Below are 16,914 nucleotides of genomic sequence, written 5' to 3' on the forward strand. Positions count from 1 at the left end.
TTCTGCTCTAAATATATGAATTATTTTCATATAAAGAAGTTACCTTATATTTAATATATTATTTCTTTTATAACTGTCTTAACCATTGGAAGAATGAAATTTACTGAGCAACTATTATGCTTCAAGTTATACTTTCTAAATTATCACTGTTTAGTTAAAAATAGCCATGAAATGTTACTCCAAAGGGGTCATACAAGGATTTTGTGTGTTCCAATCACTGATGCAATTGCTTGAGATACATGAGCTCATTTACGTATTTTAATAACCATGGAAGGATTTAACTTTTACAAATTTAATCTATTAGATACTAAAAGTATGGAAAGAAGGGTGGTTACTCATCTGAGCTCCCTAATTTGGGTAGTGTCAGGGCTGGGATGGAGTAAGGACCACTTCTTACCAAGGTGGCAGGTCTTATCACCATGCCAGCCTGCTTCCCACAGTGAGGATTTGCTCATACTGGTTTATGCTGAAGTGAGAATTTTTCTTCAGGAGTGCAATGCAAATCGAATGCTAATCACTGGTACATAGGGTAAGGGCACTTTGGTCAGCTTAGGACCTCCTAGGTCACCTGCACTCTGACCAACTGATTAAGAACTTGTAGATTCCCACCATCCCTCAAGCTTTAATAATTTCCTAAAATAACTCCCAGAACTCAGGAGCATAATATAGTTACAATTACAGTTTTATTATAACAGTTACAAATCAAGACCAGTCAAATGAAGAGATGTGTAATGTGAAGTCCAGGAGGGTACCGAAGACTGTTTCCATGTCCTCTTGTGCATCACTCTCCCAGTACATCTAGGTATGATGGTCAAACAGAAAGTGCACTTGAACTTGGTGTTCAGTTTTGTTATGTAGCATAAATAACTAAACAATTGCTACATGATTGAACTCATTCCAGCACCCCTTCCTCTCTCTGGAGTTCAGGAGGTCAGACAGAAGTCATTCATGTAGCTCAAAGTCCACCCCTCTAATGACAGGGTTAGTATTCATGGCATGACTAGCCCTCATTCTAAAATATCCAGGAACCCTCCCGCCATGTGTCATTTGCATGAACTCAGGTATGGTCTAAGGGTCTTACTATGAGAAACAAATACACTCTTATAACTGGAGAAATTCAAAGTGTTTAGAGTCTCCCTCTCGGGACAAAGACTATGCAAATTACTATGCAATAATGAATCAATGCAATGAATACTGCCTCATCTTACAGCACTCTTTCCAGCAGTCCTTGAAAAGTCACCTAAAAATCTTAAGGACCAAACCAGTAGCATCTGTCCAGCAACAGAGATGCCTTTGAAGCAGTACTAGGTAAGACAGCCATCCTTGAGTCCTTAGAGAGACCCAGACCAAGAGGTCCAGGGCAGGAATGAAAACTGGCCATTTCTGTCTCTTTCTCCTTCTACATTTCTAATTTGGGGTAATCCTCAGAGATATCCTAAATCACCTCTGTCCCTCAGCATCAAGCTCCTCTTATTTGTTGCTCACCTTTCACAGGTGCCCAGGACCAATGCTTCTGCCATATGCCCACTGTCCATTGCTTCCTATGCCATGAAGTTATGTTTCTGCAGCTTTCCCATCACCTCTAGTCACTAGTGGGCTCCATATGACTGATTTACTTTCAGAATTTACATGTGTTTCAAAACTGGGATGGAATGTTGACTTTAAAGATACGTGCTGGTGTCTTTACCACCAAACCAGTCTTCCAGTTTGGGTCTCAATGCTTATATTGTGCCATTCTGTTCTTTCATTTTAAATTGTACAGATTTGTGGTATTTACTGTGATATTCCCATGTGCTTTGAATTGACCATGTTCATCTACCCTTCTACCGTCATTGCCCAGTCCATACACATTCTTTTCCCACTGTCTAGTGATCCCGCTTCTATTTTCAGTCAATGGTCTTTCCTTTTTGAAATTATTTTTATTATATTTATTTTATTTTGTGGTACTGGGGATTGAACCCAGGGCCTTTAGCATGCCATGCATGGTCAAGTGCACTATATCCCTAGATGTCAATGATCTTTCTCAATCACATAACAAAATACTGATTTCACTAGGGGAGGGGAAGGGGAACTTACGTCTCTTACAATGTTGTTTTTCATTTTGATGTCATCTAATGTATTACTTTGTAATCAGACTCATAAGTTATATTTGCATGTCATAGTATCACTAAAATGTGAAAAAAATCAGCCATAGTGAACAGAAATAACTGGCTTCATTTATTTCCTTCTAGGTCTTTAAATGAGGAGATTCTTCTTAGTTATAAAGGTACTTTAATACCATTTTAAAACTAGATGATTTTATCTTTGACTTTTCTATTCATTCACTTGCTCATTAAGTTAATGCATATCTATTGCATTCAAGGTATGTGGTAGAGAGGTAAGAAACAGGTATAATAAAACACAGTCCTTGCTCCTGCAAAGGAGCATACATGTGGCAAAAAGTGAAATCATGGATTATTACATTGAGGGGAACTTAAAATTCACCTTCTTCAATATCATGCCTAAGGCAGAGATAGTGTAAAACATCTCATTCATCTAGTTGCAGTTTAAGCACTTCCAATTTTTGATTCTCTCTGTTAAAAAATGTTTCTTAAAAGTTTCTTCTCTCTCCTACACCCATTCTACAAAAAAACAGAAGAATATTATGGCTTCTGTTACATCGGTCTCCCCTCCAGCTTACAGTAATTGATCCAAAATCCATGCTCAGACACTGCACAGAATAAATCCTAACCCTCCTCAACCTAACAAAGTGCTCCCTGGAGCATTGCCTTCATTGTCTCTGATGCTACTGCCTGCATAGCAAAGCTAGCTCTATGTTTCAAATGTTCCTCATGCAGCATGGTTTCTAGATGCTCTGTCATCCTGGATGCCTTCTCTGGGCCTACTCTAAACTTTAAATGTTCCCTTGTGAGATTCAGCATATACAGCTAAACCCCAAAATACTTAGTGGAAAGAATGGTTTGAGGGCCTGATAAAGATAGGAAAAAGTGCCAGCTCATTTACTAATGAGACAGGTGACCTTGGACAGATCATTTATCTTCTCTCATTATAAAATAAGGAAGATTACCTTTCAGGGAAAGGACTAAACATAACGTATGCCAAATGCCTAGTTGCATGCAAATACTTAGAGACATGTATTTGTTCTTTATTGTTTTGTTTTGTTTTGTTTCCTACAGATATGATTTACACAGTCAGAAAAAAACTAGATCTGTTAGTTCTGTTAATGCCATCCCTGTCTCTTCACCTTCCTGGTAAGTATACTACATCATTGGATTATGGTTCATCCATCAGTTCACTAAAGACTTCCCTTTCTTTGTTTTCTTGTTCTGTGTTTTCTTACATAAACAGGAAGTCTTTGCCATCCTAGTAATTTATTGGGCTTCAGAACAGAGCTCACCATTTGCAGAACTGTTTATAAAATTTACAACATGAAATAATTGACGTCCTCATTCTTCTACTTCTCATAAAACAAACATCAGCAACAGCAAGAAAGCATACTTCTGGTTTTATTTTGGTAACTCTTTCAATGTTCCCAATATTTTCAGATGTACTAAGGAAAATTGTGAAAGTTATTCATAATTTAAGAGTGAAAATTCACAAGCTAATTACTCTTCTGATACTAGCGAGAACTATGTGATTACTAACATAAAAGTCCAGAAATGTGATTCTAATTACAACTTTGCCAGCTTCTTGTGTGACTATGAGAAAGTTCAATTTCATTTGTAGAGTAGATAATGTCTGGGGGTCTCTCCAGAGGAGGCCATATTTAATGACCCACCAATCCATATTGACATCTTTCTCAGCTTCCCACAGAAGAATCCAGTTTCTAATTTCATTTTCTGATCAAAAAGATTATCATAATCACCCATGTGTTCCAAACTTACTATTTCAATCATTAAATAAATGACCCAGAAGAAAGAGTTGAAAGAGAAAAGAGAGAGAGAGGGAAAAGACAGAAAGAAAACAAAATCAAGAACATAACCTTTCAATTTGGCATGTAATATTCAAGCTGGTACTTTCATTTAATTTTAGGAACCTAGTTTATTTTTCCATGTCAAAAAAGTCTTTCAGTTGCTATTTTACTCTTTAAATTAATATCTCTGCCCCTGCCAGATGCCCTAGAAAGGTAGACTTCAATCTGAATCACCCAACCTATTTCAAAATATTGCAACAGTGAAGAAGACTCATTCTGAAATTAAAATCACCTTTCTCATATCTTGTTTCTCTGCATCAGATACTTCCTCAGGTTGAGAATAAAATATTTCTTCATTATGAGGATTAATGCCAAGGGAGTTAAGATTGACATGCTCTCTGGCTAACTAGATCTGCATATGTGTATTTTCTGCCTTTTGTCCCATTTTGCTCCTCTCCTCTTATTAAAAAACCTTTCCATGCCCCCAAGTCTCCTGAAGATGGGCATTTGAAACAGAAAGCTCTCCTTTATCCTTTTCAAAGCCAACTTGGAATAAACCCTTTTCCTGCCAACCTGAACTCAACTATTTGTGGAACATAGGAGCACAAAACCTATTCCTTCTGATGACATTTTGACCAACTCTTTCTATGAATGGCATATCTTAGAGAAACAGTTACAATAATTCAGTGAGCCACTATTGCCAAAGGAAAGGTACTGTCTCCTGTAAGGAAATAAATATTTTAAAAAGAGAAGTAGACCCATGACCATTGTAGTATGTAATTCAGGAGTGCAAACTCAAATTTCTGTAATGATTTAATGGGTACTGTAAAAATGAATTTTCTAGGAGAAGGTGTACAATATTGAAAAAAAAAATCCAAACAACAGAAATCCCTAGAATGCATGTCTTATCTAATATAATTCAATTATTACAAAAAAAAAAACCCTCACAGCATTAGCCAAGTAAAGAACAAGTGAATGCTGTTAGTTTTTCTTTTTCCTTTTCTTTTTTTTTTTATTTGAATCAAATAATGAATATGAAAAGGGAAAAAAGAGGCTCATTACTTAGGATGACTAATAATATAGATCAAATATTATCTGAATACCAAATATCAATATAACTGAATGCTTGTTGGTCTGAACAACAGCCAATTGACTTTGGTATTACTGACATTTGAGTTGGATAATCCTCTGTTGTGTGGTGCAGTTAGGGCCTGGTAGAATGTTATCAATACTAGAATAGGGTGCTCAGTGTCCTCCCCACACTGCATGACAGAAGCAGTCCCCACAAGACTGAAGCAAGTCGTAATAATTAAAAGGGTCTTCAGATAATAGCAAATGTCCTGCTTGAGAAGCACTGGTCTCAAGATACAATTCAAAGTGTGCAAGCTTTTATAAATATACATACATGGGTATATACCAAAGAATGAAGATAGCATTTCCTTTAGGGTAAATAATTTAAAAATAAAGGTACAATCTAAGATTTAAAAAAGGAAGAAATTAATTTTTGAAACTCTGTATAAGGATCCTCAAAGTAAAGCAAATATTGACACTACCCCTTCCAAATAAAAAGAAACATATATTGATTCTTTCAGGGTAAAGTATATTTGTTAAAGGTCCAATAAAGAAAAGGGGGTCGGAGAGAAGTTGAACCAAAGATAAAGACTATAAAAGATATGGAGATGTAAAGAATATAAAAAATGTATAATTGTATGTCAAAATACTTAAAAGTATCAGTGAAACAAGATTATTTACTGAGAAAACAAAATTGACTCAAAGGTAATTAAACACATAAAATGTTACTTTTTTACTGATTGAAAAATAATTTCAGAAACAAATGCTAATGGGTTATAAAGTATTCTGAGTGGGTTCCTTAAAACTTATAAGAAAAAGTTAAATCATATACTTAAGAAACCTCTTGAGAAAAAAAGAATAACATGAAAATCAATTTATTTTCTAGAGTTCCTAGGTATTTAATATTAGGAAAGTCATCCTTATAAAAAGAAAGAAAATATTTATTTCTATTCTAACCAATAAACTTTATCACACATAAAAGTAAACTGCTATAGTGCTTTTCAAGGTCACCACTATTAATAATAGTGATTTTTGTCAATGCAATGTGGAAAGTAATATAAAAAAGAAATAAGTCTACAGGTCACTAAATAACTTTTTGTTTTAAACAGGGTTTCTCTAAACTGCTAAGTCTGGCATGCACTTTCATGCCTGATTCAGTTTCACAAGTTTCTTTTCTTGGGGAGGGGTAGTTATCATGGTCTTTTCCAGTAATTTTGAGTTTGTGACCTCAAAATTCATCATAAGGACAAGCAGGCTCCTTCTGCACATGGCTGTTCTTGGAAAACTGGTTTCAGGCTGACCCTGAGTTGGCCATGAAGGCTTTTACTAGAAAACAACTTTAGGAAACTTTCTTATTTAAAGAATTTGTGATTCCAGTGGCTTGGGAGGCTAAGGAAGGAAGATTGAGAGTTCAAAGCCAGTCTCAGCAAAAGTGAGGCACTAAGTAGCTCAGTGAGACCCTGTCTCTAAATAAAATACAATATAAGGATGTGGCTCTGTGGTTGAGTTCACCTGACTTCCATCCCCAGTACCCAACTCAAAAAAAAAAAAAAAAAAAAAAAAAATTATGCCTAGACGTATCCATGCTTTAGCTGATTTCCCTAACTAGAAAGAAAGGTCCAATCCTAAAACAAGAGCCCCGAGTCTTCAGCAGCCAAGCTGGGTAGTAGTTGAAAAAATGTTCATCACATCTAAAAAGTCAGAGTCTTTAATAATGTAGATTTGGGATGGAAGGAATAAACAGTTTACCAAAAAATCCTACATTTATCATAGATAAGAGAATTGGAATGGCATGAAGCTTCCTCTGGATTGGTTGGGGCTATAGGCAGAATATGACAGCACCCATGGGGTCTTGATAGGATTTAAGGTTTTAATTTCATTTTAAGCCCATTGCTTGTTACTGATTTACTTCCCCCTGCCTCCATCTCTCCTTACTTCCATCCTCTAGTCCTATGGAATTAAATTTAGGACATCTTGGAATTTTCCTCATATCTGCCTTAAAACAGGAGACAAAGGAACAACAGTGATTATTTTGCAGTTATTCGGATGCTTTACATAGGAACTCCTAAAATATCAGCAAGTTATTAGGAAAAATACAAAAATTGAGAAAGATACCTGTACCTCTAAAGCCAACTGAATTCCTACCACAAAGAACAGTTAGGAAAACATGTTTTTAAAGAATGTACCATTTATAATAGTAAACAAAGTAATATCATCATAAATCTAATGAAAATATGAAAAGAAAGACTTAAATTTTAAAATTTCACTGTCGGTCATTAAGGAAATTATAAACAAATGGAAAGATGACATGCAAAGAAAGGAAAGACCATCTTATAGAGATCAAATCTCCTTAAATTAATCTATTTAATTCATACCTATTCAAACTCGTAATATCCTCTTCAGGGAATTTGAGAAAGTTCTTTCAAAGTCTATGTGGAAAACAAAGAATCACCCATCATAATACACTTCTGAGGAAGAAAAGGCTTTTGTTCTTTCTTGTGCCAGATAAAAGACATATTACAGAGCTATAGTAATTAAGACAATATGGCATCAATGGAAACACAGGTAAATAGACCTGCAGAGTAAAATAGATAATCAGAAATAGCCCATGGAGCTTTGATGTGTGACAGAAATGTGTGTGAGACTATTGGAAAAGGAAGCTTTTATGTCCACAAAAAAAAAAAAAAAAAAAAAAAAAGGAAGTAAACAAATGAACTTCATATTCAAAAATGTTTTACTACATACATCTTAAAAGCAGTTAGTATTGAGGAAGTATAAAGATCTCCTAAAAACCATTAAGAAAAGGAGAAACTCAATAGACGAATGGTGAAAAGACAAATTATTTTCTTAGAAGGAACATATTCGTCTAGTAAATATCACCAGTGGTTGCATAAATGCAAATCAAAAGAAAAGTTAGGTATTTCTTTATGTCTTATAAAGAATAACTCTTTATTTTTCTTTCTTTATTATTTATTTATTTATTTAGACTGGGAGCCACATGCATTCTAGGCAAGTATTCTACTACCATTGAGCTATATCCCCAGCCCCAAAATAAGAATTCTTGATACCAGGAAGAGTCAGAAAGGATAGGGTTCAATATGACTTTTTTTATTTTGCTGTTGCTGTATAAATTGGTACAACCCTTATGGGAAATAATTTGGACTAGTCTTGTAAAGAAGGATTTTTTGCATACCCAGAATTTCCTCACTTATCTGTATACATAATAGAAACTTTAGCACCTATCTACAGGAAGACACATACAAGAATGCTTACTACAGCTCTTTAGTCCCCTAGAAACAATGCAGGGCTACTAGATGAAAGCATGGATAAAAACCTTGATTTACTGTTAAAAAAAAAAAAGAATTGCAGCCAGACCAAATGAAATGTAGCCAAGCAAAATAAGACAGTCACACTTAGTATTATGAATGATTTTCATTATAGTTTAAGTGAAAAATGAAAGTTTAGAGGACTACCTACAGAATGATATATTCATCATAAAGTTAAAAAAAAAGCAAAATGATATCAATGTTATTCACTGAGGCGTGTGTGTTGGTGTGTGTGAGGTGGCTGCCTCACTCTCTAGGAGCTGCTACAAGTCTTAGAAGGTTTCTCACTTCTTGTGATCAGCAAAAAAAAAAAAAAACCTCTGAGCACTCCTAAACTACTGTTACCAGCATTTGGTGAATCTCCTCTGAATAGTCAAGCAGTCAGTGGAGACTGGAGGGGTAGGTGGTGGCAATTTAGAGCATGTGTTCAGGCTCTTGGGATTTTAATCTGTCATTCCAGGCCACACAGAGTCAGGAAGGTTTAAGCTGAATCCTCCTTATCCCAACTATGGCTTCTCCTTTCCTCCTGGCAGCTCCAGGAGGGATGAGACCAGCTCTAGGTCTATTGTAATTTTGAAGAGTTTTTTGCATTATAGAATTAATGTCATTTTAGCCAAAATGAAATTTTGTGTCATTAGTCCTTGTGTTATTAGTCCTCTCATGGGTTTTAAATGAAGTAGGATCTTGTACCTTATCCAGAGTATTTTGCTTGTTGACTGAGAGTATGAATCCCTTAACTTCCTACAGACTGGCCCTAAATGGGTGACTGCTACAATTCATTTAAAGCAATCAACTCTTGTCCAGTACGTCACTGTCATTCATCTAAATTTGTCATTAATTTTTTTCAATATATATTGGGTTAGTCATCAAAGCACTTAGAACATCATGGATTGTAGGTTCTGTATTTTGCTTACAGAGATCTTCCTTAGTTCTGGATGACTTACAAAAAATATCCTTTCATGTTTTCTAATAGTACTTTAATGTACTTATTTTTAGTCTAAAATCTTTAGTCCATCTGGAGTTTATTTTTGTGTTGGAAATAGAGTAGAAATACAATTTTCTTTTCTTTTCCAGATGGCTACTAAGTTGCTCTAACTCCATTTATGGACAAAGGATATGAACAGACTTTTTTTTAACATACAAAAAGATGTTCAACTATATTCATATTTTTTTAAAGTGCAAATAATAGCTATAGGTAAACATTATTTGGAAAAATCTGCCTAAATAAAATGTGCACATACATACCCTTTGACCAAGAAAAGAATTTCTAGGAAATTTATTTTTAGATGTTCTCACATACATTCAGAGATACATAGATTTTTGTCCCAGTGGCTCCAGATGCTGAGGCACGATGATTACATGTTCAAAGCCAGCCTCAGCAACTTAGTAAGGCCCTAAGAAACAGCAACACCCTGTCTCTGTCTCAAAATAAATATAAAAATATAAAAAGGACTGGAGATGTATTCTCTCTCTCTCTCTCTCTCTCTCTCTCTCGCTCTCTCTCTATGTGTGTGTGTATATATATATATATATATATATATATATACATATAGATATGTTGACATTCATTGCTAATCTATCTGTAAATAGGGCAAAACAAAAAAAGTTAATTCAAGTAGAAGATTTTAAGGATGGATGTTTTAAATGTTTTCATGTACCCACACTAAGGAAATATAAAGTCTTAAAGTATGCACATTAAATGTGTCTATTAAGATATCTAAGACATAATTAAAGGAAAAAAGCAAATTACTTTTATGTATATACCATATTTTACCACTTCCCTAAAATGGAAAACATGAGCATACCTATACATAAAAACACATGGATGCATTCACATTTTTATGCATACATTACTTTCAAGGGTCACTAAAGTACCTAGTAACAGTGGTAAATACTGAGGAATGAAACTAGGAAACAGAATGATTATGTTGGGAGAGAGAATCCACCTTTGAATGAATACTTTTTCTGAAAGTAATTTCAAGAATACTATTAGGCACTACTAAATCAAAGCAAAAAAATTTCACATTCGCCTTGTGAATAAAATGGTACATTTATAGATTTTGGTGACAATCACAGGTTCTACTAGTTATTTATTTTTTAAATAAAATCCAAACCAGGAGCAAAACATCAGGCTTAAAGATTGAAAAGTAATATACTGAGCTTGATTAATACAATTTACCTAAATGCAAAAAGAAAGAAATGTAATTTCCACACTTTTTTCCACCATCATCCCCACTGTTAACACGTTTTCTAAACTAGTGGGTGTTACACTATACTTGGTGGAGACACAGGCTTTCCACTCAGAGATTTTAGATACTGCCAGAAGAGGCAGGAGACAAGAGAAGCTGAGGGGAAGTTTCTCCTCTCTCCCTTTACTTAACCAGTATTGTTCCTCCATTGCATTATTTTATTGTTGGGCATGAGTGAAGAGTCTGGATAATTTTTTTCTTAATAAGAAATGAATATTAAGCCAATCAAACAGAAGTCAAAGTATACCCTTCTCCACCAAGTCATTTGGAAAATCATGCTACCATTAACAATAAAACTTGTTCAGAAACTTATACAAACCTGGGAGTTTAGATCTAAGAGGAACCTTGTAAACAACAAAGCTCTGCCTTTTCACTCAAGACAGGGGAAGGATAGTGAAGTCACAGAGATAACAGAGGATGTGCACTGTCCCATTTGGTTTATTAGTGGAAGATCAAGGACTAAGGAGTCAACCTCCAATTTCCCAGGGCTTTTCTCTGTGTTGTTCATTGGTAAGTTATTATTCCATTTTGCTGCTGTGACTGTAAGTTACTCTTGTGACCATCCTCCCCAGTTCCTCTCTAGTGAGTATCTTTGGTTAAGCTCAATATTTTTGAAGTTTTCCACCAATCAAATATTATCCTAGGAAGGAAATATCTCTCTCCCACTGGTTGTCACCTCTGACAGCTATGTATAAACCTAAACCCAACTAAAGACAAAGCAATTCATACAAAAGGGAAAATACACCTTTCAAATAGGTCTGAAGGTAAAAACCTGGTGATCATCGTATCTATCTATGAGTTTGCATTATCATTTCATAAGGCAAAACAGAAGGTGGCAAAAGCATACTGCCATCCCTTAGTTTTTGATGGAACATATTCATCAAAAAAGCATTCAGTCCCCTGAGCTTGCAGCCATATGCTACAGGAAAATGTCACCAGTTAAAGATGTATTCATTTGCTGTTTTGAAAACTCTGTTTGATATTCATGCATTCCAAGTGTTTTGACCTAGATTTCAGTAGAGGCATTAGATCCAGTCTTGTGCAGGCAGCTAGACAGCTGTTGCTTGTGTAGTCAAAGGAAGAATCTAAAGTTAAAAAAAGAGAGAGAATGAAAAAATGAAAACATTTATTAATGGGTGCCAACATTTTGCACAGCCAATATGTTTAATACTAGATTAACTAATATAAGCATATGGGGATGCATTTGTTGCAAAGCTTTAAAGAAAAGAACAAAGAAAAAAAGTTGGAAGTATCTAAAGTTCAAGGGAGATGGAATTTGCACTTTCTCCTGTAAATGAAAGCTTGGTGAAATGGCAACATACTTTAATTATAAGCAAGTGGCTAATGTCATAGCATTTAAGATTTTTTTCAAGGGAGATATATGATGTTTCATGCTTGGCACACATCTTAGATAAATCCAAAGTCTATATATAACAGCAGATCCTGGAAATCTTTTTAAACATCAATCTTGTTCTTTGCCAGAGTTGTCCATTTTTTGGTGTATAGAAGTTTTCATCCATTCAGCTATAAATTGATATTACATAGTTTAAATAATAATGAAAATAATAAATATGAATGCTCATTCCTTCTCAGCTCTCTCATGTTCCAGAAAGATAAATCAAAGAAGCCATGCTACCTATGTAAATACTCCAGTGGAACATGCCTACAAATTAGACCAAACTACTAATCCGCATTCCCTTCCCACCTTAGGAAGGGGATAGTATTCAGCTTCCTTGCAATTACAGAATCGTTTAACTGCATACTCTCAGACTTTCTTTCCCTAGGTTTTGAGTTGAACTGTTGCCAAATATGCATCTGTAGAGCAAGTGGGAGCATGAATCCCTTCATCCATCCAACCCCAAGTGGTCTTTGAGCACCCACTGAGAATAGAGCCTGATAGCTTCTAGGAATACAAGGAAAAAGCCAAAGTCCTGGACTTGTAGTAGGATAGAAGATGATAAATGCTGACTCCTCAGAGACACGAGATCCTGATTTGGTAGATTCAAGATACTGAACAGCTTGACTTAGTTGACTAAAGTGTGGATTTGTTGGAAGCTATGAGAGAGGTGATGGAATGTTGGTGTGTCCTGCAATGGGGGCTCCTCCACGCACCTGTGAAGCAGTGGAACATAGAACTTGAGTTTCTAATTGTACTTTATTGTCTATTTTCCAAAACCCTCGCATGAGAAATCAACTCAATTTTTTTCCTTCTACATCCTGATAGTCATTCAATCAGAAAACATTTTTGTGTGGGAACACTGTATTGGACATTGTAGAACTAAGACCCCAAAGTTGATTGTCTTAGGATGATTTGAATCCAAAAGGGAATATAAGGGCCTAAACAACTAATTGTGAATGCAAAATAATTAACACTGCTTGAGATGTAAACATCAGTAATGCCTCTGAGTTGCAGAGTTGAGAATGATTATGCTGAGGAAATAATATATGAATTGGATTTTTCAGGATGCATATATATAAAACATGGCTGGTAGGAAAAGTGAGAAATGGTATTTCAGAGAGAAATAATGATGTATGCATGGGTAATAGGTTGAATGTGGTTGGCAAATTTAAGGGGAAAAGAGAAATATAGCCAATTTTCAAGGAATGGAAAATGCTGCATTATCCCTCTAACTATTGAGGAAGAAGGAGATGCACAAGGAAAAGAAAGAGAAATTTAAGAAAAAGAGAGGAAAGGAAGAGGAAAGTGACCAGCTTAAATTCAAGGATCAAGAAGATTCAAAACAAAGCGATCATGGATCTTTAAAGTCACTATAAGCATGGAGTACAAAAATCATTTTATTTTCCAGTATAATTTTTAGTTATTTGTTATTTCAGTAAATATATCTATAAATCTCTTGGGCATCTGGTAACTCTCTGAAGGCATGCTCAAGAAAGAGAAAATCTTGTTGAACTGATTTTCTAAAGCAAAAAAGTAAATCTGCATGTCTAAAAAGTGACAAAAAGAAAGAAAGTGAGAACCAGGAGATAATGGGAAGCTACTTACATTGAGTACTCACTCTGGACCAAAAATATTCTAAATGTTTCATATGTAATAATTCATTTCTTTTCACCACAACCGTAGGAGATGCAAAGTTGGGATTTGCATTCCCAATTTTAAAGATGAGGAAACTGAGACCATGGGAAACAAACTAATTTATCCCAGGACACAAAGGCAGAAAGCAGCAGTTCAATAAGCTCAGCTTCAGAGTCTGCATTTTTAATTGCTATTCGCCTCCTGAAAGGCTCAGGAGGGCACCTGCCTAGGACCCATCAAACAAAGTTTTCAGTAAGTCTTGGAGAAATCAGTTTTTAAAGGGAAAAATCTAAGGAGCTGAGGTTTTCAGCTAGATTTGATATGGGGCAAGTGAGTGGAAACAAATGAGGAGAAAGGAAGATGTCCAAGGTGATCTTAGTCTGGAATATCTTATATCCCTGGGACTGTGTGGATGAGATGATTTGGGCTTTCCATTCTAGAAAAATCTTTCTCTATGAAATAAACACAATCAAACATAGGTTAAATAGACAATCTTCAAAAAAGGCTATATCCATATGTCCTCCAGAATTTAAAATAAGTGGAAATTGCATAAACTCCATTGTGAAACAATCAATGTTTTTGAGTATAAACTTATCACTGAATACATTTTAATGAAATGGGTCAATTAGAATATGTTGGATGTACAGCACCACAATTTAAAAGACTCATTCTGTATTTTCCAGTCCTATTGTTACATGATTCAGGCTCTGGATCCTACCTCTGATGGGAGCAGTAAAAATTCCCACTATACCAACTCACAGGGTGATTCATAGTGGGGGTTTTGTCAAATGGAAGCAGAGCTGTAAGGGTGAACTCTGGCTTTACCATAAAGTATAGCACCATTAGATGCTGACGCAAAACCCGAGTATATTCACTAGGTCTACTTTCCTTTGACGCTGATCAAGAGATGGAGGGAAAATACATTTCTGTTATCATAACTTGAAGCTCAGCTTTAAGACAAAATGGCAATAGTCGCCAATTATGTTGGCTAACAAAGGACATTTGTGGATTGACCACAGACCAGTGATTACACAAAGCTTTATTCAGTCACTATCAGAAAAAGTCTGAACAAACCAAATTCTTGATATTAAAATTGGTATATGCCACTTTCCTGTTAAAACACATTCAAAGCCACTAAATAATCATGAAAAATACTCAATTTTCTTAGTTGAAAGAAAGGGAATATTTAATATAAAAGTACAGACATATGTAATAAAATTGAAAAGGAAAATCACAATAATGTGATAAAATAATATATAACACTGAAAAGAAATTTTAATATTATGTGATAGGCTACAAAACAGGTCCACCTCCTCCCTACCTTCATGCCTTCTAACAGCAAGTTTCCTTTCCTCAGTAGAACATCTTATATAGAAAAGATTGAGAAGATCTGATGGAGAACATTATGTTCTGTAAAGATTTAAGTATTCAGACTAAGGAAGGGGCTGGGGAGAAAAGTGGCAGGTTCAGTGAGGTGTGATATGTTCTATCTGATTCCAAATAGTTTAGAAGAAATGGGCCAATTTATTAGTACTTTATCATGTTACAAAGGAGAGCTACTAGCTTTATTATTGCCAATAAAGTATTAGTCTTTGACTCAAAAAAGTAAGTTGACTGACCTCTAAATCATCATATTTGTGAGATATAATTAACAAAAAGTCCCAATTCTTTTGCCATAAATTTAAAATTCCTCACCTATTGCCAATACACGAGGAAAGATTTCCTCCCCAGGGTAAATGGCTATGCATTAAAATCGCACCAATTACAATGATATGAAATTTAAAAAATATTTGTTATAGAAGACTAATTACATGTGATATCATTTTCAATGCAGGAACCATTTATTGATGACTTGCATCTGCCAACATGGATTTAATACCTACCCTGCTATGTGTGTGCATGTGTGTGTGTGTATGTGTACACACACACGCACTCACACATATGCATACCATATGAATTTTTCAAAGTAGGAATAAGAGTCTGTACCCTTTAAGTTATTTGAATAACTGTTAATGAGAACATTCCAGAGTTGCTTTCCTCTTTCTTAGGACATTGCTTTTTTCACACCAGATACCTGATAGAGGCCCTTCACTTTTGTATTTGTCATCCCCATTGACTACAGCTATGAATAAGCAATATTCAACTGCATTCATGCCACCACATGTTTCACAAACCGTTGTAATGCCATAGTTTCATGTTCATCTCTGTACCAATCAGGGACGCTCTCCAAATAGACCAGCTTCCACTCTGGCAACAACTACTTAAACAGCCATATGTACCCTACCCACGAGTCACAGACATAAAACCCTGTGCATTGTGAGGATGCTTCAAAACATGAAACTGGGTAGAGGAGTTGTCAGTGCACATTCACTCCTGACTGTTACATGTGTACACATGGGAGGCAACTTGGAGCAATTAGATTGCAGATCCGACAGCTTCCCTGTGAGCTGCCACATTAGGTTAAGAACTAAGGATTACGGAGGACCAAATGTTTCTGTTGGAGCTCCAGAGGATTAATTTTTTTCTCCTTTTTAAACTTGGCAAAGGAAGACATCTGAACTTGAAAACAGAGAGAAACTAAAGAATTGTAACCGATGCATCTTAGTAAGTCATCACAAAGGTGAGAGTCTACATATTTCCTGATTGAAACTTGAAAATGGAAGTGCTTGGGTGTTGTTTGATTTCTAACCTGAAGCTTGATCTCCACAGATCTCTTAGAATATGACTCTTCTACCCCAAGAGCCCAGATTACTGTATCAAAGAGGCCATGGGAAACTATGAATAATTTCTTTTCATTAATAACATCCCTATTTCTAGACTTACAGCTGTATGTCTAATGTGTGCCAACTTAAACTACATGCAGTTAGCTTTATCACAGCCAGTTTGAACAGATGAATTTAGACGAATCAGAATCAAATATATATCTTTTAGAATTTGGTCACTGAAGTCACTCAAGTTACTATTAGAAAGAAAGCTAAACTATTGAAGGTGTCAGATGCTTACTTTTTGTCAACCTCTGTAGTAGAATTTCCTTGCTTCACTTATAAGAATTACTCACAAAGTGAGCCTGTTGAGAGAACTAAAACATTCTCTAGGATCTGTCGTTTCCTTTCCCTGTCTGGAATAGAGACAAGTGTGTGTAGAAAAGGCAGGAGGTTGGCATGGCCTCTGAGTCAGCCCAGAAAGATAGTGGAGTCAGCAGGGAATCTAAAGGCAGAATATGCACAGTTCCAGAAAGGCTGACCATCAGATGGAGTAAAATTCAGCTGGGTGGGAGCAGGGCTTTGGCTAAGTAACTGGAGGGGTGAGTCCTTGTACCAT

The sequence above is a fragment of the Sciurus vulgaris genome (assembly GCF_902686455.1).
Source record: "Sciurus vulgaris genome assembly, chromosome: 2".
NCBI classification, from domain to species: domain Eukaryota; kingdom Metazoa; phylum Chordata; class Mammalia; order Rodentia; family Sciuridae; genus Sciurus; species Sciurus vulgaris.